This window comes from Palaemon carinicauda, chromosome 1 (assembly GCF_036898095.1).
Source record: "Palaemon carinicauda isolate YSFRI2023 chromosome 1, ASM3689809v2, whole genome shotgun sequence".
NCBI lineage: Eukaryota > Metazoa > Arthropoda > Malacostraca > Decapoda > Palaemonidae > Palaemon > Palaemon carinicauda.
In genome coordinates this window covers 203,060,945-203,081,194 of record NC_090725.1, presented here as the reverse complement: position 1 = coordinate 203,081,194, position 20,250 = coordinate 203,060,945, and the positions used below count along the sequence as shown (strand labels likewise).

The 20,250-nt window shown below is 46.5% G+C and overlaps 1 protein-coding gene across 1 annotated transcript in view; it reads right to left on the bottom strand.

Annotated features, from left to right (window-relative positions):
• The window catches only part of LOC137637807 (tRNA (34-2'-O)-methyltransferase regulator WDR6), a 408,022-nt gene that overhangs the window by 361,689 nt on the left and 26,083 nt on the right, over window positions 1-20,250 (bottom strand). The gene's annotated exons all lie outside the window — the stretch shown is intronic.

The window sequence follows — 20,250 nt, the reverse complement described above, 5'->3', positions numbered from 1 at the left end:
AAGATGCTGTGTCATCCCCAGGGACTAATACCAGAAAAACACTAATGCAGACTCGTGTACAACAAGGGTAAGTCATAATAACCCAATGAACATCCAATACATGCATGCTAAAGTGAAAGAAAAAGAACTACCAAATCCACCATTCACCTTATGTGAGAAGATTGGTAGATGGCCATCATGGTGTCTCTGCCAAGGGACACAGTTGTGGATCTCTCTCCTTAACCCAATATCCACCAAAGGTACCACAGAAAAACTGAGCACCATGCATGCACATTGCACAGCTTGCATCTGTTTCATGTAATGTTTAATAAACATTCTATGCCTATACCAAATTGTAAAGCTCTGAATTTTCTGAAATTAAATACTGACAAAATTTACAATAAAAAATAAGGGGACCATTTCCAAACACACAGGTTTCCTCTAGATGACCTCACCAACCCAATGTGGATGCATCTGTGTGAAAAACCATGGATATTGGAAAAGGGTGCAGTGGGACTGACATGGAGAGAGCCTTAAGCGAGGTCCATGGTTTTGGACTAATTTTGCAGCAACTGTGTAACAGAGGGTTACTGTTCCGAAGCCCATCTGAGGTGCTCTCTTCTAACCCCAATTGGGGTCTTTAAATCTAGTCTCAGAGTTGAGTTAACAATTGAAGCAGATTGAAGACCGCCCAGGACTTTTTTCAGTTGCCCTCTGGAGAAGAAAAGACTCCAAAGAAAAGTATACACCGTGTGTATGATTCTTTTCTAAGATGCCTTTGGAAGGCTTAGGGATGAAGCTGTTCTGTGTTTATATGAGTGAATATCATTAGTGCAGACATTATCTTCACTTTTGATGACTTTAAACTTTTATGACAACAGGTTCAAGTAAACCATAGCTATTTGAACATCCACTCTAGAATTAAATCCGGAAGAATTTGCAGGATATAATTTGTGGACATGAGGCACAGTTCTTTCATTTCTATCTAGACTAGTCAGTCATCCAAATAGGCAATGGCCTTTACTCCCTGCAACAGCAGTAGTTTGATCACTGATATTACTAGTTTTGTAAACACCCTTGGAATAATATTAAGACAGAGTGGCATCATTTTGAGCCTGTACAAACTCTTACCAAGTCAAAACCCAAAGTAAGGTTGAAAGTGGGGCGCTATAGTATAGGTTCAAGGTTCTTGGTATAGTAATTGGTGGACATGCTTATTGGTCATCATCTTGAATGTGTTTAATCTAATTAGCTATTTGAAAAGAGATAGGTTGAGGTTCACTCTTCTCTCAGATGTGTCTTTCATAGGGACAATGAACAGTTTACCAGGAAATTTAAATCATTCTTTTTCACACATTTTTCAGTCAAAAGTTTCAGGGCTTTGGCCTGAAAGAATTTGTAGAGGTGGTGGTTTGGAAATCCACAATCATCCAAACCTACACTCTGTTCCCATCAAGAAAATATCCAAGAAAATGATGAAACGGCCCACAGACCTAAAACCTGAGGACATTAATTTTTAAGTCCTTTACCTTTGCAAAATGAGCCAAAACCCTGACCTCCCTTAGTCTGCTTCAAAGACTTCTTCCTACTATGAAAAAATTCCATAGTACTCAGGGCTTGGGCTTCAGTCTTCAGAAAGTCTTTGAAGATTTTTCGTGATCAACCTATCCTGAAAAAAATGTTTTAATTCTTTCATTTGCCTTGTTTTGAGTATTGTTCTACTGACTGGTATTCAGCTCCTATCATCTTAATTTGCGGAACAAAAACTTGCAGTTTATCAAATTTCTTATTCCTGCTCTTGATAATAAACTTTGGCACTGTTATTTTGTTAGTTCTTTGTACATGTTGCATAAGATTTTTCATAATTCTACCCATCTTTTGCATTCAGACCTTACTAGATTGTACCATCTTGTACAAAGTACTAGCCATGCAGTTAATTCTAAGTCACACCTTCTCTTTCATAGGGCTCTATATTACACAATATTCTAGAAACTTTATTCCAGCTCTGACCAGATTGTGGAATGATCTTCCAAATCAACCAGTTGAATTGGTGAAATTTCAGATGATCAAACTTGCAGCAAATGTTTTTTAGGTTGAATAGGTCGACAAGTGTCTCTTCATAGTTTATATATAATAGATCTATTCTAACATTATTACTGAAATCAAGATATTTTATATTTCTATTCATTTCTTCTCATATACAGTATATCTTTTTTTTCATTATTTTCTTTCTTTAGTGGGCTCTTTTCCTTCTTAAAGCCCTTGGGCTTACAGAATCCTACTTTTCCAACTAAGGTTGTAGCATAACTAATAATAATAATAATAATAATAATAATAATAATAATAATAATAATAATAATAATAATAATAATAACCACTTTGAGGAAACTTGCCTGTGGACTGGAACGGTCTCAGTTAAGCCTGTGATGCAGGTATTTTTGCAGGCTGCCTCTAAACTGTTACTGTTCTCATTATAGAGCAGAGCCTCATAATTGAACATTTACTTCTTTTTTTTTTCAGAAAGAGTTAAAAGACTTTCTTCCCCCTCTTTGAAAGTGAAGTATTAGCGGCCAAAGTGTTACCCTTAGCTTTATCTGCTAAGGACTGAGGGAAGAGGTGTTGGCAGAGAGTGTTTCTTTGAAAGAACTTCTCTACTTTAGCATTCTCCAGATCACCAGAAAACTTTGCCTTGCTAAAGTTCTGTATAGCCTCATATGCAGGTTTGCACATTAATTTTGCCATAGCTGAATTGGCAATCTGAGATCCAATAGCAGCTCCCACTTTCATAGACGACATAAAAGACACCAGATAAAAGTGTAACTGAGCACTAAACTCCACTGTTCTAAGTGTCTCTGGAACAGAATAGAAACTGCAACCCTGTTGATGTATATCTACAAGAGCCTCTCATTTCTTGGGGAGAAAGACTTGAAGTACTGTGAATCCTTCAAACACCTTAGGAAAAATCCTCTAAATAGAGGTTGTGGTGGCCTATGTGGTAACATCAATGACTGGGGTTCAAGTCCTGCTCAAATTCGTTAGTTCCTTTGACCACTGCAACCTCACAATTCTTCAGAGCTAAGGATGGGGAATTTGGGGGAGTCTATAGGTCTATTTGCTGAGTCATCAGCAGCCATTGCCTGACCCTCCTTGGTTGTGGTTTGGGTGGAGAGGGGGCTTGAGTGCTAATCATGTGTATATAGTCAGTCACTAGGGCAACTTGACAGCATCTCAAACTGCCTCAGCTAGATTGATAGGAGCAAACGTGTGTCATTGGTAACACATCCTTATGTGCAAACTGGAGACACACTTTAGGGGAAGGTTTCTTAATACGCTAAAGCAATTAAATAAAGGCATTGTAATCCTCAAGTTATCTTCATCAAAGGTAATATTAAAACCTATACAGTAATGTACAACAAAACATGTTCGTATGAGGCATGCAAGCACACCCTATGTAAGATTGCTATGGGTTTTACAGTTTAGTCACCCTTCGTAACATCCACGGCAGAAATCGTCGCAACTAAATCCTCCCATCATCGAACAAAAACAAGTGTCTGGAGAATTCAATCTCACTGGAGTTCTTACTTGAACCTAAAACCCAAGGGTTCGGGCACCATCTCCATGCTGGAATGAGGGGGAAGTAGGAGGAAAACGGCAACTCTCGGAAATGGTTTGTCCTTCAGTAGAATCACTAGAGAGGGAGCAGATTGAGGCCTTAACTATTTTGGCAATAACTGAGATATCTATGTCAGTTATTGCTAAAATAATTTACTAAAACCACGGAGAGCACCCAAAGATTGCCTTCCAGGGGAGACAAAAGTCTTCTCTGTAGAACCCTGGAGTAAAACTTTTTCCTCTTCAGGGTTTATATCATCCTTTGACCCAAAATCTTTTACTTGGTTTTGGGACTGGGTTCACCACAACCTATTATTAAACTTTTAAATCTAATGCAGTTGGCACATAAGATTTCAGTTTCTTGCTTAGCAAATACACCAATACACCAGGGAAATGAATATTGTAATAGGGAATCCTTTCACCCACATGGAAAGGAGAAAATTTGAATGATCTTTCAAGCCTGTTGCTAATGGATCCTTGTTCTTAGCTGTGTGAACCCACTACATACAGATAGGGCAGCTTTCAGTATCCCAAGCTCTGCCCCAAGAAGCACATCATTTGCTAAGATAATGGCAATACACTTGGCACCACCTAGGGTTAGCCACATTACTACGCCCAACCTGGTTACACAAGATTTTTATTTGACTAGTCTTTAAAACAAACATTTACAATTGAAAACTTTAATATTTATTAGTATCCCCAAGGAGGAACGGGTCCTATCTTCATCCACAAGGGATATATATAATCATATCACTCAATAGGAAAATGAGACTAAAAGTAAACCAGCTTAACTAAAAAATTAATCTCTAGAAGGCTTACCCTTTCCCCTAACCCCAAAATATGACTCTTTAAGGATTGGCCAGTGATAACCTATCCTCGTCCAAAGCGTCTCCAAATGACTCCTCCAGAGAGGAAGCAGGAAATGAGGCTGTATTGAAAACCCTTCATAGGGTTAACCTGGCACAGTTGGCTCCTGTACCACTCATGGTTATCCCAGTGACCATGTCAGAGTTTCCATCACGAGCGTTGGATGCTCTCATTGACTCCGGAGCTGAGGTCAACCTCCTGTCATCGAGTGAAGTGCAGGATTACCAGCTGCAAATGGTACCCGACAATAATGGTCAGAAGGGTTTAGAGCAAACAGGACCTAAGACCTTGGGTGCTGTACTATTAACCCCTATACTGTATGGAATGATATTCACCCCGAGTATGTTCCATGTAACGCCTTCAGGGACTATTTCTGAGCACGTAGTTCTTGAGAGCTAATGGGGAGATAGTTGACGCAGTCAGAAATCCGCTGAGCATTGGCAGTACTCCCCAAGACCCTCTTTAGGAGCATTATGTCCCTATACGTGGAGCCTGTTGTCAGCAAGTGCTTTACGCACTTGAGGTCCACACAGCCGATTCAATCAGGATTGCCAGTATTGAGCCAGTACTTGTTACTGTTACTGTAGACTTTCCTATGGGGCTTGACACCTCTTTTAGGTGCCCTGCTTGTCCATCTAACTGTTGGCCGGAGATGTATTATGATGGTGACATCATAACCCCCGGTTTGTCAAGAAAAGCTACAGCAATCCCTGGCATCCTGGAACTGAAAGATGGAAAAGCCTCACTTTTAATCAAGGGTTCATTTGAAGGAACTGCCAATATCAAGAAGGGTGATCTCTTGGGGGAAGGTGTTCACCATGGCAATAGTGGATGTTCCTCTAACCTGCCTGAACCAAGAGTATTGGAAGAGATAGACAACCTGTCTATTTCCGACGAACTGGACTTTTCTCAGAAAGACCAGTTTTGTCAAATGTTTCAACGTCATCTTACGGTCATCAGTACTGGTGAATATGATGTGGGAGAGTGCTAGAGAACACCAATACGCATCCATCTGTATCAGAGGGTTCAATGGTTTGCAAAACCTGTCCCTGACACCATCATGGAACAGTGCAAGGAGTTGCATGAACTGGGTATTATTGAACCCAGCTTCTCTCCTTGGTCTTCACTCATTGTTCCAGTTCGAAAAAAGGACAATAGTATACGGTTGTGTGTGGACTACCTTAGACTGAATAAAGTGACTGTGTCTGATAAGTTCCCAGTGCCAAACATGGAAGACTCCGTATCTGGGCTACAAAGAGTCAAATACTTTACAACCCTCGACCTGGTTCCTGGATACTACCAGTTACCATTGGCAGAGGACAATAAAGAATACACGGCTTTCTTTACCGCATTTGGACACTGGCAGTTCAGATGCTTATTATTTGGACTGAAGAATGCACCTGCAATGTTTCAAAGAGAAATGGAGAGTATTCTACAAGGATTCCCAAAAGCCAAGGTGGCTGTCTACATTGATGACATCTTGATCCTTGGGTCTTCTTTTGAGGAACACCTGAAACTGGTAGAACGAGTTTTGGCTACTCTCCAGAAGCACGCACTCAAGATAAAACTCGGGAAGTGTTCTTGAGTTCAAGCTGATGCCAAGTACCTTGGTATACCGTTATCTGCAAGGACTGGAGGACATAAATCTCAAGGGACCAGAAAACTGAAATGGACTGTGCCTTTATGTGCTTGAAGGAGCTGATCAGAGGGGACATTATGTTGTCATACCCTGACTACTCCACTGATGATTAACCCTTGGAGTTGTTTGTTGATGCTTCGGCTGAGGGTGCAGGTGCTAGTGTGTGCCAGGAGTCCTCCTTGGAGCATCCAGGGGAGCGTCGGGTGATAGCGTACGACTCCATGACCTTCCTTGACTGCGAGACCCATTACTCTACCATTGAGTGTGAGTTGGCTGCTTTGCGATGGAGAGTGAAAACCTTCAGGGGCTTCCTCTATGGTCAGTTCTTCGTGATTCATTCTGATCACCGTCCCCTGATGTATCTTCATGACATGAAGATGGTGGACAGTCGCCTAGCATGGACACTGGATGACCTGTCCGAATTTAACTTTATTGTTAACTACTGTCCAGGTGATCAGAATGCGGCAGCAGACTGGTTATTCCGCTGGCCCACATTAACTGACTGCCTGCTTGCTATTGAACCCAACACTCCCAAGTTGCCTACTGGACTGGCCTTGTTTAAGGCGGTTCATGGTGGTCCAGATTCTCTCATAGAATTCTTAGAGGTAGTAGTGAACTGCTGGATGAAAGGGTCAGGTGTTGCACCCGACTTTCAGCTGAAGGGAGCCAAGCTCTGGGATGCCTTAGTTCAGCAGTTTCTGAAAGACGCTGCCCGACTAGGCTTCAAACAAACTGGACAAGACTAGCAGGAACAGGATCAAAGCAATGAGTTTGCCAGGTAAAATCCCAGCTCTGAAGCTACTATTGGCAGCGTCTAAGCTATTGAACCTGGAAATCTGGATCTATTGGAGTCCCACTTGTCCTGAAGTCTATCGTGATCCATCTGTGATCGAGCCTCAGTGTGTGCATCTTCAGTGTCTGTCTGGAGTGTATTTCAAACTTCTGATCGAGCTCCGTAATTACGGCCCTACAACCGACGTGATTCTGGGCCATAAGGCGGAGGTCAAATCTGTGCTTGACACTGAGGGCTTGGTCACTGATGATCAGGAAGCACCAGAGGATTGTCCTGTAATCCAGTATGTAACTGAAATGGCACCTTATCACTACAGTTGTACGCATGTGTCTCAACACTCGACAATAGGTATAGAAAGGATACAGGATACCTTATTTTGTGCGCTTGTTAATATGACAAATTCGTAGATAATTTGTATCTTTCCTAACCATACAAACCTTGGCTATTTACATAGGGTATTACTTTCAGCGTAGCTGAAATGGCGAGCCATTAGATTTTTAACGAGGGTTAACTACCCCTTCGCTAGTTAGCGAGGGGGTAGGGGAGGGGTAGCTAGCTACCTCTCCCCCCTCACACACCGGTGAACTGATTCACTTCGCTTAGAGGTAGGACTTCACGGGGGACAGGGCTGCCGGGCAAGTATGTGTAAATAGCTAAGGTTTGTATGGTTAGGAAAAATACAAATTATCTACGAATTTGTCATTTGTTCCGTAACCAAAATACAAACCACGCTATTTACATAGGGTGACACAACCCTTAGGTAGGGTGGTAAGTCCCAGCATTACTGGCTTTGGCTTTGCCCGGGGACTCAGAATCCGAGTGTTTAGCACTCAAGATAAAGAGTCCCTGCATCTCGCAAGTCCCTTGCTCTGCAAGAAACGTGCGGCCTACATAAGCTTGTGTGTGAAGGAATGAAGTGTGTCTCGTCCTAGGAAGTTGACCTGGAATCCTTTAGATAGAATTCTAGGATAGGACGTTCCCAATACCACCTCGTCAGGGTATGGGGGACGCGACAGTATTATCTTAATACTAGGAGCACAAGGAAGCATGGTTTACCAGCAGTGGTTTGAGGTCAGCTGTGCAGAGAACCCAGGATGCTGCTTTCCCCGAGAGAGGGGAGGATGAAGAAAAGAATAAGGGCCAGGTATATCTTTTCATTCATGCAGACTAAAACTGGGTAACAATGCCCTCAACCTTCTGCTGCTTGTCCATTAAGGAACCTGAGGTTTAAACCAGCTGTTGTGCAGCCACCACAGGGCCGATAGAGAACGTATCGAGCCTCCTGTGGGTCACGTCCTGCAGGTAGTGGGCTGTGAAGGTCGTTTGATGCTTCCAAACCCCTGCTTGTAGAACATGCGTCACTGAGTAGTTTCTCTTAAATGCCAAGGACGTAGCGATTCCTCTGACATCATGTGCTCTAGGGCGATGTGACAAAGGAGGTCTGGGTTCAGGGAATGGTGGATGACCCTGCGAATCCATGCTGAGATAGTGTTCTTAGTGACCCTCCTCTTTGTCCTTCCTGTGCTCACAAACAATGCTTGCACTCGAGGACGATTTGCAGCTGTTCTCTTAAGATAGAGCCTCAGACTCCTTACTGGGCACAGTAGGAGATGGTCTGGGTCATCTGTTACAGAACGGAGATTCGAAATCCGGAAAGAGTCGAACCGGCGGTCCGGCACTCCTGGATTTCGAGTCTTAGCCACAAACTCAGGGACGAACTTGAACGTTACCTCTACCCATCCCCTTGAATGGGCGATGTCATACGAGAAACCATGAAGTTCGCTAACTCGCTTGGCCGAGGCCAAAGCAAGTAGGAACACCGTCTTCCAAGTCAGGTGGTGATCAGAAGCCTGGCGTAATGGTTCGAACGGAGGTCTCTTAAGAGACCTGAGGCTCGAACCACGCTCCCTGGAGGAGGTCTCACTTCCGACTGAGGGCAGGTAAGTTCATAACTTCGTATGAGTAGTTCCAGCGAGGAGGAAAAGTCCATTCCTTTTAGCCTGAAGGCAAGACTTAAGGCTGAGTGATAGCCTTTCACTGCCGAGATTGAAAGGCGCATCTCTTCCCGCAAATACACGAGAAACTCCGCTATTGCTGGAATAGTGGCATCGAGTGGAGAGATACCCCTTCCACGACACCAACCACAAAAGACTCTCCGCCTCGCCAAGGTAGACTCCTGCGGATGACTTTCGCAGGTGTCCAGACATCCTTTCCGCAACTTGTTGCGAAAAGCCTCTCTGTGAGGAGATTTGGATAGTCTCCAGGCGTGAAGCCGCAGCGATGCTACAGAGATGTTGGAGTGTGGTTGTTTGAGTAGCTCGTGTCGAGGAGGGAGTCCTCTCGGGAGTTCCGTCAGGAGCTGCAGAAGGTCCGGGAACCACTCTGCGTGATGCCATAGCGGAGCTACTAAGGTCATTGACAGGTCGACCGATATTCTGGTCTTGATGAGCACCCTTCTCATCAGACAGAACGGGGGAAAGGCGTAAACACCGATGTTGACCCACCGTTGTTAGAAGGCATCTTGCCAGAGTGCCTTGGGGTCCGGGACTGGGAAGCAGTACAGCGGAAGCTTGAAATTCAAGGCTGTCGCGAACGGATCCACCGTCGGGGAACCCCACAAAGTCAGAACTTTGTTGGCTACTAGAGGATACAAAGACCACTCGGTACTCACTATCTGGGATGCCCTGCTCAGACTGTCAGCGAGCACATTCCTTTTGCCCGGAATGAAGCGAGCCGATAGTGGAAACGAGTGGACTTCAGTCCATCTCAGTATCTTTACTGCAAGATGGGATAGCTGTTGTGAAAAGGTACCTCCCTGCTTGATGATGTAAGCCACTACCGTGGTGTTGTCGCTCCTCACCACCACGGAGTGACCCGCCAGGTACTGTTGGAAATGTTGAAGTACCAGAAATACGGCCTTTATCTTTAGCAGGTTTATGTGGAGGCACTTTCTGATTCTGACCATAGGCCTGAGGTCCTGTGGTTCAGAACGTGGGGCCCCCACCCTTCTTTTGAGGCGTCCGAGAACAGCATCAAATCCGGGGGGAGGACGAGAAGATCCACTCCCTTTCGAAGGTTTTCGTCTGTCACCCACCACTTGAAGGTCCGTGTGTTCCGCAGGACCCATAGGGACCAAAACGTCCGGGGAATCGTGACCTTGATTCCACCGGGACTTGGGCCGCCATTGCAGGGATCTCATCCTGAGGCGCCCAATTGGAACTAGACGGGCCAGGGAGGAAAGGTGACCGAGAAGACGTAACCATGATTGGGCTGGGAGTTCTTCTCGTCTGAGGAAAGGATCTGCGACCCTCCTCAGCCTTGCTATCCTGTGTGGGGATTGGTATCCAAGATCATGCCTAGATATACCAGTCGTTGAGATGGAGGCAGAGAAGACTTCTCGAGATTTACCATGATCCCTAGATTTTGGCAAAGTCTCAGAAGCTTGTCCCGGTGTCGAAGAAGGGTCGACCCCGAGTCCGGTAAGATCAACAAGTCGTCCAGATAACGAAGGAGACGGATGCCGATCCTGTGTGCCCAAGATGATACTAGGGTGAACACTCTGGTGAATACCTGAGGTGCTGTGGAGACCAAAACACAGCACCTCGAACTGGTAGATCTTGTTGTCTAGGCTGAATCTTAAGTACTTCCTTGAAGACGGATGGATTGGGATCTGGAAGTACGCGTCCTTCCGATCCAGTGTACACATGAAGTCTTGTGGTCTCACTGCAAGTCTGACCATGTCTGCTGTCTCCATGCTGAACGGAGTTTGTTTGACAAACCTGTTCAGAGCTGAGAGGACGATGACTGGTCTCCCGCCCCCAAACGCCTTCTTTACAAGAAAGAGTCGACTGAAGAAGCCTGGGGAACCGTCGACGATCTCTTGGAGAGCATCCTTCTTTAGCATGGTCTCGACTTCTGCCCGTAGGGCTAGCCCCTTTGCCGATCCCATGGCATAGGAGCTCAACGACACTGGATTCGCTGTCAGGGGAGGTAGAGATGTTGTGAACGGGACGCGATATCCCTGACTGATTATGGAAATCGTCCAGGAATCGGCCCAGAATTGCTGCCACCTGAATGAGCAGCTTTGTAAACATCGCCCCATTGGTGGACATGCAGGGGGATTGCCAATCCTAGCGTTTGCGGCCTCGGCCACTGCCTCAAGGATTCCTGCCACCCCTGGCTTTCTGCCCTACTTGTCTTTGACAGGAAAGGGCTGCTGTTTGGACACCGTCGTCTTTGCTGCCACCGCCAATTTCGTCGTCTTGGACGGGTGAGGTTATTGAGGTGCTGGAGGTCTGTAGGGCTTCGTTGTGAGAGCCCTTTGGAGGGGACAATCCTGATTGGATTTCCTCCACCTCCCAGCTGCCTGTTCCACATCTTTGGGCTCAAACAGACTCTTTCCCATAAGGGAGAGTGTCTGAGCTTGCCGACTTCGAAGGCCGGGACCTTCGAAAGGAACCTTTCTGCCACTGCATCACGTCCTTTCAAGATCGAATTGGCCCACAAGTTCGAGGCTTGGTGGGCCAGAACTCAATGGTGCGGGCGCCCGAAAGGAGGAAGGTCTCCAGTGCCTTCCTAGTACTTTCTTTGAACCGATCCTCGGATCGCAACAGGATGCCAAGAGACCCTAACCAGACGTCCAGTCACGAAGTAGCCTGCATGGCGCACTTCGCGACCTTCTCCTGGCTTAGGATCTCTGTCGCCGAGGAAATCACTTCCCGGCTAGAGAGTCTCTCGAGAGGGACTCCCTTGGTAAGCTCTTCCGCAGAGTGCAACGGAAGAGCTAAGCCAGACTCCTCCATGATCTCAAAATACCTCCTCTGGTGGAGGTGGGAGGAGCTTGTTGCCAGTAGAGGAACGGCTGGAGGAGGCGAGCTCGGAGAGCTGGCACTGAACCTTACCCCTAGGCACTCTTCGCCCCTTGGGACCAGGGCAAAACCGTACTGGCCTTAGCGGGTTTCTGAGTGCCAAAGACTCGGTCCAGGACCGTGTCCTTGCCCTCACGAGGAGGAACCTCAGGGTCCTTGAACCCATTGAGGTGCCTCATCAGAGTCCAGACCTGCCAGAAGGCATGCTCTGACTCTGCTGCTCTCCCCCAGGAGAGCTGGCAGCAAAGTCTCCCGTCCCCAAAGGCTCTACTTGGGGGAACTCTTAGAGTCCTTTGGTTCCCTCCTAGGAGGGATACGGAACTCCAACAAATAAGTCTGAGGGCTTTTCTCCCTAGCACGGGAAGATTCTCCTGCTCGAGGTGGAGTTTCTCCCATTGGCGCGGTGGGAGAAGGTCTCACCTTGGTAGAGGGAGCCTGCTGGCGCTCGCGCGATGGGGAAAACCCAGGGGTCGCGCGCGAGAGACGCTGGCGCTCGCGCGATGGGAAAAACCTAGGTGCCGTGCGCGAGAGACCGTTGAAAACACTCTCACGTGCGCGCGCGCGGGCGCACGAGAGAGACTTCATAGGGTGAGCAGGAATCAGATTGACGTGCAGGAACAGAATGAAGAGCCCATGAAAATGTCGGCGCGGGCGCGTACAAGGTTGTTGGCGCTTGAAGGTCGTCAGCGCTTGTGCGCGAAAGAAGATCGACAGCGCTTAAAGATCGAAGCGCTTAAAAGATCGACGGCGCTTAAAGATCGTTGGCGCTTGTGCGCGCAAGAAGATCGTCGGCGCTTGAAGATCGTCGGCGTTTGTGCACGTAAGAAGATCGTCAGCGCTTGGCGCGTAAGAAGATCGTTGGCGCTTGCGCGCGTAAGAAGATCGTTGGCGCGGGGAACCATCGGAGCCTGCGCGCAGACGATCGTCGGAGCTTACGTGTGCAGGAAGATCGTCAGCGCTAACGCGCCAAAGAAGATCGTCTGCCAAGAAGATCGTCGGCGCGTGAGGATTGTCGGCGCTTGCGCGCGTAAGAAGATCGACAGCGCTCGCTCGCGAAAGAAGATCGTCGGCGCTTGCCAGCGTAAGAAGATCGTCAGCGCTAGCGTGCAAAAGAAGATCGTCAGCGCTAGCGTGCAAAAGAAGATCGTCGGCGAGCACGAGCGCGCGCGCGCTAGGATGAAGGGACAGCTGACAGGACGATTAGGAACTGGGACGATCAACACTGGAAGTTCTGGTGAGCGCCTGTGCGCTAACTCAGGACTGGAACAGGATTCCTCTTGATGAAAGTCTCAGGAACAGCAAGAACAGAAGGCGAGCGCTTGCGCGCAATTGCGCGCGAGCGCGCAGGGGATACCTGACGCTTAAGGGACTTACTCACAGTGTGAGAAAGCACCTTTTGCCCCAAAGGGACCGGTGCCCGTTGGATAACGGGGTGCGTGGGCTAACTAGCGAGGGGGTAGTTAACCCACGTTAAAAATCTAATGGCTCGCCATTTCAGCTACGCCGAAAGTAATACGTACCCTATGTAAATAGCGTGGTTTGAATTTCGGTTACGGAACAACAGGGGTACAGGTTTGCCTTGTAGATGGGTCTGTACTAAGCCAACTTGGCATAGAGTACCAGATACCGTTAGGCGAACAGTTAAAAGGGTTGACCAGTTCCTGCACCAGCATTCTAGGCTACGTCCAATTAGAATCTTAAAAATGGGACCAGTACTTATCCTGAGCAGTTCTCAGCTACAACCATTCCCACCACACTGAGATTGGCTGTACTCCAGCTGAGAACATACTGAAGGGTGCTCACGATGTTGATAGTGTCCCGTTGCTGTCAGCAGAAATGAGAGACCCATGGGCTGAAGGACATTGTCAGTACAGACAGTTTATGGAGGGTTCTCTGGTTCTTAATAAGGTGCACCAGTTGGGACACCTTCTGTTGAACAAGCTCATCCCTAGGTTTGAGGGGGTATTCCGTGTTACTAAGGTATACAAGAATAAGGTCACCTATGAGCTGCAGAGACTGTCTGATGGTGAACTGGTAAAAGCTCCTCACCATATTCAGTTAAAGGCTTGGCTTGAACCTCTGGTCTATCGTAGGAGGCACTTTCTCTGGTATCTGAAGGTTCTTGATCCTGTAGCTGAGACTTAAAATAGTCCAGGACTTGTGGATAATAGTTTGACTTCCTCTGAAGTCTCTTAAAGTTTTGGTTCTAGTTCAGTAGTGATGGTGACTCATCTCACTGATAAGACGAATGCTACAGAGGGGGAACTGTCCTCCATTCCTGTGTCACCTCAGAATTCAAACCCTTTCCGATATTCTGATGGCAGATTGAAAGTTCGGTCGGACTGAACGCGTCAGCACTGTTTGGGTCGTTTAAAACAGAACTTTGCCCTGTGTCATCGCCTAATTTTTCAAGGTTTTTATTGCCCTCTTCTCGGTCTACGGATTCTGTCTCTGGTTCTGAATCCCAACGCATGTCCTGAAACAGAATTTTGAGACTCAGAAGAACTTTCTTTATATCAAGTTTTTATATAGCAATTACTTTTTTTTATTTGTCCTTTTTATATTTCCACATTGGGGTAATTAAAAGGCTGTAGAAATTGTAAAGAGTCATGGTTTGTTTAATTGTTTTGTTATTTGTTATAAATTTTCTCTACTGTGACAAAATTATATTAGATTTAGTTATTTTCTTATTTCACAGTAATAGTCCAAAATCAATATGTTTTGTATTCTTTAAAATTGATTTTGGACTACAATGAATGTCATTTCTCTTTTTTTCCTGGATAGTTTCATGACTGTGCATACCTGTAACACTGTAGCCTACAATAATTACTGTGATGTAATGTAAATGTATGTTATTGGAGCATTGTTGGAAGGGATGGATGATTGTCTAATCCTAACACATTTTTTTTACATCATGAAACTGTCAAAAGATGTACCTAATGTAATACAGTATGTATAATTGGAAAAGTTGATGAGGGGAAGGATGACGAATTAAATTTCTTATAGTTGATCATCCTACCTCTCTATTGGAATTTTTTTTTTTTTTTAATGTAATAAACTTGAAATGTAAAGAGTTGGTGTAGGGCACTGTGCTTGTCATGAGGAGTTTTGAGATCCAGTGGGGGGATGTGAAAAAAAGCAAAGGAAAAATAAAAATTATCTCTAGATTTATTTCTTATCACTTTCATTGTTTAGTTTGTATGTGCACAATGCATTACTGTATTTCAGATATTTTGTATACTGGTTATTTTGTTTATCTCCAGTCCATCACTAAAAATTCTTCATTTTATTGTAGAAGAACAGAGCCCTGCACCCAGCGGGGATCATATGCTAGAAATTTATTATAAGACTCGGAAGGGAAAATAGTTCAACCCTTGGCTGCGGACCTCTGGGCAGCACTCTTTGCTTCCCATCAACAAGCCTTGTTCAAGTTGAAGGTCTGTATCAAGCACTACCTGAAAAAACATGGCTAGAGCTAGTTCCTCGAGGTTAGCGTGGTGATCAGGAGCTGCCACAGGCCCAGAACAGGAGAGTGACGGCGCAGTGAATGCAGGTTCCACAGGAATGAACGGAACTGCTCTTCTACGTCACCTATCTTAGCCAAACGAAGAAGTACGGCATCGCTAACCGAGGAAAAATATAAATAAATCAGTGTATGCAAGAAAAAACTCCCGCTGGAGAAGCATCTAATCCACAAATGGGAAAGGTGTCCCCCGAGAGAACAGACAAATTAAGGACTGCGCACTCCCTTCCCCGGCCAAATCGACGGGAGAAGGAGAGCAGTAGCGTAAAAACTGTAACAAAACAAGAATTACAATTAATTAATTCAGCTGACAAAACAAACTACTCAGGAGAACCACTCAACCCCCCAACGGGAAGGGGGTTCCCTGAGGAGGAGCGGGCAAGCTAAGGCTATGCACACCCTTCGCCGGAAGAGTGAATTCGAAGCTGAAAAATGTTATTTTCCTTAGTAAAATAAATTTTTGAATATACTTACCCGATGATCATATAGCTGTCAGCTCTGCTGCCCGACAGAAAAAACCTACGGGCGGAATACGCCAGCGATCGCTATACAGGTGGGGGTGTACATCAACAGCGCCATCTGTCAAGTAGGTACTCAAGTACTCGATGTCAACAAGAACCAATTTTCTCCTCTGTCCACTGGGTCTCTATTGGGGAGGAAGGGTGGGTCCTTTAATTTATGATCATCGGGTAAGTATATTCAAAAATTTATTTTACTAAGGAAAATAACATTTTTCAATATTAAACTTACCCGATGATCATATAGCTGATTCACACCCAGGGGGGTGGGTAGAGACCAGCATTACATGTTGACATTATGAGCTAAGTATTCCGTATTTCATTTTTAACAGTTATTCAAAATTACAAGCATAAAATAAATAAGTACCTGGTAAGGAAGACGACTTGAACAATTACTCTGCCTTTTTAAGTACGTCTTCCTTACTGAGCCTCGCGATCCTCATAGGATGCTGAGCGACTCCTAGGAGCTGAAGTATGAAGGGTTGCAACCCATACTAAAGGTCCTCATCAAAACCTCTAATCTAGGAGCTTCTCAAGAAATGATTTTGACCACCCGCCAAATCAAGTAGGATGCGAAAGGCTTCTTAGCCTTCCGGACAACCCAAAAATATTTCAAGAGAAAGATTAAAAAGGTTCTGGAATTAGGGAATTGTAGTGGTGGAGCCCCCACCACTACTGCACTCGTTGCTACGAATGGTCCCAGAGTGTAGCAGTTCTCGTAAAGAGACTGGACATTCTTAAGATAAAAGACGCGAACACTGATTTGCTATTCCAATAGGTTGCGTCGAATATACTTTGCAGAGATCTATTTTGTTTAAAGGCCACGGAAGTTGCGACAGCTCTAACTTCGTGTGTCCTTACCTTCAGCCAAGCTTGGTCTTCCTCATTCAGAAGGGAATGAGCTTCTCGTATTAACAGTCTGATAAAATAGGATAAAGAATTCTCTGACATAGGCAAAGATGGATTCTTAACTGAACACCATAAAGCTTCAGACGGGCCTCAAAAAGGTTTTTTAAAATAGAACTTAAGAGCTCTTACAGGACATAATACTCTTTCTAGTTCATTTCCAACCATACGATAAGTTTGGAATATCGAACGATATTGGTCAAGGCCGAGAAGGCAGCTCGTGTTTGGCTAGAAAACCAAGTTGTAGAACATGTAGCCGTTTCGGATGAGAATCCGATGTTCTTGCTGAAGGCATGAATCTCACTGACTCTTTTAGCTGTGGTTAAGCATATCAGGAAAAGTCTTAAAGGTGAGATCTTTCAGGGAGGCTGATTGAAGCGGTTCGAACCTGTCTGACATAAGGAATCTTAGAACCACGTCTAAATTCCAACCAGGTGTAACCAAACGACGCTCCTTCGTGGTCTCAAAAGACTTAAGGAGGTCCTGTAGATCTTTATTGTTGGAAAGATCTAAGCCTCTGTGACGGAAGACTGATGCCAACATGCTACTGTAACCCTTGATAGTAGGAGCTGAAAGAGATCGTTCTTTCCTCAGATATAAGAGGAAGTCAGCTATTTGCGTTACAGAGGTACTGGTCGAGGATACGGATACTGACTTGCACCAGTTTCGGAAGATTTCCCACTTCGATTGGTAGACTCTAAGGGTGGATGTTCTCCTTGCTCTAGCAATCGCTCTGGTTGCCTCCTTCGAAAAACCTCTAGTTCTCGAGAGTCTTTCGATAGTCTGAAGGCAGTCAGACGAAGAGCGTGGAGGCCTTGGAGTACCTTCTTTACGCGTGGCAGACGTAGCAGGTCCACCCTTAGGGGAAGTGTTCTGGGAACGTCTACTAGCCATCGAAGTACCTCGGTAAGTTATTCTCTCGCGGGCCAGAGGGAAGCAACTAGCGTCAACTTTGTCCCTTCGTGAGAGGCGAACTTCTGCAGTACCTTGTTGACAATCTAGAACGGAGGGAATGCATATAGATCTAGATGTGACCAATCTAGTAGAAAGGCATCTATATGAACTACTGCTGGGTCCGGGATAGGTGAGCAAAGTATTGGGAGCCTCTTGGTCATCGAGGTTGCGAAGAGATCTATGGTTGGCTGGCCCCAGGTGGCCCAAAGTCTCTTGCATACATCCTTGTGGAGGGTCCAATATGTTGGAATTATTTGTCCCTTCCTACTGAGACAATCTGCTATAACATTCAAGTTGCCTTGGATGAACCTCGTTACTAGTGAAAAGTCTAGACCTGTTGAACAGGAGAGGAGGTCTCTTGCGAACTCGTACCATGTCAGAGAGTAGGTCCCTCCTTGCTTGGAGATGTACGTCAAAGCAGGGTGTTGTCCGTGTTCACCTCCACCACTTTGCCTTGAAGGAGAGACCTGAAGCTTTTCCAGGTCAGACGTACTGCCAGTAGCTTCTTGCAGTTGAAATGCATTGTCCTTTGACTCGAGTTCCATAATCCCGAGCATTCCCTACCGCCTAATGTCGCACCCCAGCCTACGTCCATGCGTCCGAGAAGAGAACGTGGTTGGGAGTCTGAACAGTCAGGGGAAGACCCTTTCAAAGGTTGATAAAGTCCTTTCACCAAGTCAGACCAGACTTTATCTTTCCGGAAACCGGGATCGAGACCGCTTCTAGCGTCTTGTCCTTTTCCAGTGAAAAGCTAGATGATACAGAAGAGGACGGAGGTGTAGTCTTCCAAGTGACACAAATTGAACCACGGATGACAGTGTCCTAACCAGACTCATCCACAGCCTGACAGGGCAGTGTTCCTTCTTCAGCATCTTCTGGATGGATAACAGGGCTGGGGGTTGATCGTCTTGTTCAGCAATGTCCTCATCAGAGGGTTCCTCATCCGAAACTGATGAGGAAACGGCAACGGAGTGGGCAACGTCTGACTCGCTGAATCCGGTCGCACTGGTGGATGCGTGACGGAGCCGGACACAAGATCATGGTACTGTTGCACAGTCTGTGAACTGTCAACCATGGGGACGCGAGGAAGTACAGCGTCAACCCGAAACTGTCTAGACTGTCTGGGTTGTGCAGTCAACCCCCTACCGGGTTGCTGAGGTTGCCGCACTGCGTCACAACAAGTCACCTCTGCTGGTTGTTGAACGTCTTCCTAGTGACACACTGAACGTCCACAACCACCTCCGAGTGTCGCTTAACGTCAACGTGCGACTGGCAACCCACACTGGGTCGCACCGGTGGAGGAACCACCTCAACTGGCGGACGTGAGTAGGATACCTCAGCGTCAACAGGGCGTACAACCAACCGGTAGGAAGGTTGTTGGCTAGGAGGTTCTTCTCCGTAAAAAATCCTCTATCAAGGACACAAGCTTGGACTGCATGTCTTGCAACAAAGCCCATTAGGGTCTATGGGAGCAGGTGTGGCAACAGACGGGGTTAGCGACCGAAGCGGAACCATTTACCATCCCTGGAAGCCTTGTTATGCTTTAATTAAAGTCCCTAGGAGGCTAAGCAGCTTAAGGCTCCTCTCCAAATGACAGAGTCCTCAAAGGAATATCAGAAGGAGGGAGAACAGCACTTTCTCATCTACAGGAACCATGTCCGAGAAAAGCTAGGTTATCTCAGTGAGGGTCTCACTGGTCATAAGCAGCAGACCAGAAGGCAACGTTATGTAACTGCTTGACAGTCTGTGAACTGTCAAAAACTGAACTGTCAACCACAACAGGTGCGTGAGGACATACAGCACTGGTGCATTAGTAGCAGACCAGAAGGCAACGTCATGTAACTGCTTGACAGTCTGTGAGCTGGCAACAACCAAAGCTGTGTGGGGAAGCCTCAACTCCTGACTGACTAGTCTGCTGCGGGCGAGTGGCGGTAACCACAGTGGGTTGCGGAGGCTGACACACCGTGTCAAAACACGGCAGCTTGTGGTAGCTCACGCACGGCAACGGAGTGCTCCGTGTGTCTGTGGGAGTCAGCATGCGTCTGGCAGGGTCGACTGCGCATGGGTGGAGGAGCTCTCACAACAAGAGTGTGGGAGCAGGCAGCCATGCTGGGCGCACAACCGTGGCAGGTTGTAGGCAAACGGGTGCATCGTCAACCTTCTCCGCAGTCGGAGTGTGGGAGCAGGCAACAACCAAAGCGGAGTGGTGGTGCGTGGTGGGGACTGCCGTGGGTTGCGGAAACTAACACATCGCGTCAAAACACGGCAGCTTGACTCCACCTTCCCACTGCTGATGCGGTAGCTCACGCATGTTAACGGAGGGTGCCGCACGTCGGCTAACATTAACATGCGTCTGGCAGGGTCGATTGCGCATCGGAGGTGGAGCTCTCCACAGCCGGAGTGTGGGACCAGGCAGCCTCAGCGTGAGCTGGGCGCACAACCGTGGCAGGTTGTAGGCTAACGAGAGCAGTGTCAACCTTCTCCGCACGAAACTCCTGCATAACCGCAGCTAACTGAGTCTGCATAGACTGCAGTAAAGACCACTTAGGGTCTACAAAAAACGGCAACAGACGGAGCTACTGTCCGTTGTG